The sequence below is a fragment of the Mus caroli genome, unplaced genomic scaffold, assembly GCF_978045245.1.
Source record: "Mus caroli unplaced genomic scaffold, Mus_caroli_1 scaffold_8, whole genome shotgun sequence".
In the NCBI taxonomy this organism is placed as follows: Eukaryota; Metazoa; Chordata; class Mammalia; order Rodentia; family Muridae; genus Mus; species Mus caroli.
In genome coordinates this window covers 72,083,808-72,085,682 of record NW_028227263.1, presented here as the reverse complement: position 1 = coordinate 72,085,682, position 1,875 = coordinate 72,083,808, and positions in this window count along the sequence as shown.

The following is a 1,875-nucleotide window of genomic DNA, read 5'->3' as shown; positions in this document are numbered from 1 at the left end:
GCATTCGTAACCCTGTCCTACAAATGAGAGAAGCTCTGAAGGTTTAGTAAGCTTAACTGAGAAGATATAATAACAGCATATAATTTTAATCAACCTTAATAATTTCAACATCATTGTTATGTCTCAATTCTGTCCATACTGGACATGAGAGAATTTCAAGTCACACTTGGAACTTACCAAGGAGGTTATGCTTTGAACATGAAACCAAACAACTGCCACTCAGCCCTTCTATTTCATTTCCAACTGCTACCAAACATAAATTGTTAAGAGTTGTATTTCAACCTTTGCCAAGAACAGGGCTGACTCAGCTCTTGGAAGTTCATCCAAAGAACTAATTGGTAAAGAATTCCAGGGGGGAACAGACAACACAGCAACTTTTCAGATGACTTCCACAGTAAAAAGAAAAAGTGAGAGAGGTGTGTTTTGGCCTTCGACACCCTGAATGAGAACATGTCTCTGATGTTTACTGTCATCTATCGAATTCTCTGTGTCCACGGAGATTATTGTCATGGGGAATGACTCTAGATTCAAAGGTGGCAAGAGACACCTCACAAGCTATTCAGATTTCAAATGAATGACAATATTTTTCACCAGATCCTTTGGTGTTTTGATGTCTTTTGGTATGTTTACCTCAGGGCTTCGAAACCTTCTCAGCAAGTTCATGTTGCATATTTCTGATAATCTCCATTTCTTATCAGGGAGAGTGAGACTCTGTGCTCAAACTCTGCCCTTCATTTTCCAATGCCATGATGCCTTCTTCTTGTCTCCTCTTCTCCAAGCTTACAGCAATAGGGGGTAACCTAAACTATGAGGAATGGGCTGGGCTCTCTCACCTCCTTAGTAAGGATTTTTTTCAAAAAGCAAAGAGATTGGCTTGAGCAGATCTTTTTAAAGGGATGGGCTCAATATGGTGTCTCCTATGTGGGGTGGATCTTGTCAGCAGGAAGAGGTAAGCAATGGACAGTAGACATCAATACTCAAGGGAACCTTCTTTCCACCAACAGACCTAAATCTCCCAGCAAAAATGAGGCTATTGGGCCAAGTGAGAATCTGGGAGAAAAACGCTCTGGTGTGATCACAGAAGTGCCTCAAAGTTAATGTGGATGGAGAACGGTGAGAGGAACAGTGGCAAGAGATGAGGCCAAAAGGGAGGTGGGAGCCTATTGTAAAATGCACTTGTAGTTTGGAGTGTGGACCTTCTCACTTCTATGATGAAATAAGTGACAGAGGCAAGATAAGATGGACATATTCTTACTCACGGTTTCAGCTGACAACCCATCTTGGTGGGAAGAATGATGTGGAAGAGAGCAGTTCATATCACAACAGCCACAGAACATAGAAGTGGGCAAAATACAGACTTAGAGGCTGTTTATTCTAATCAGATCCTGATTGGTTGTTTAGTAAACTTGATATAAATTAGGGTCATCTTGGGAGAGAGAACTTCAACTGAAATAATGCTTCTGTAGAATTGGACTGTAGGCAAGTCTGTAAGTCTGTTATTTTCGTGGTTAATGATTAATGTGGAAGGGTCCAGCCCACTATGGATGATGCAACACTGGGCAAGGGGTCCTGAGATGTATAGTATACTGAGCAAACCATGAGGAGCAAACTAGTAAGCAGCCTTCCTCCATAATCTGTGCTTCAGGTCCTTCCTCCAGGATCTTGCTTGGAGCTTCTCCCTTGACATTCCTTGATGATGGATTGTATCTATAAACCAAGTAAATCCTCCCCAAGTTTTATTTGGTTATGGTGTTTTATCACAGCAAAAGAAAGCAAACTAAAACAGATCCTACTCCCATCTTTCACTACCTGTCAATAACACCATCATAAATCTATCAAGGGATTTATCTACTCATTGTGTCAGAACTCTTCTGA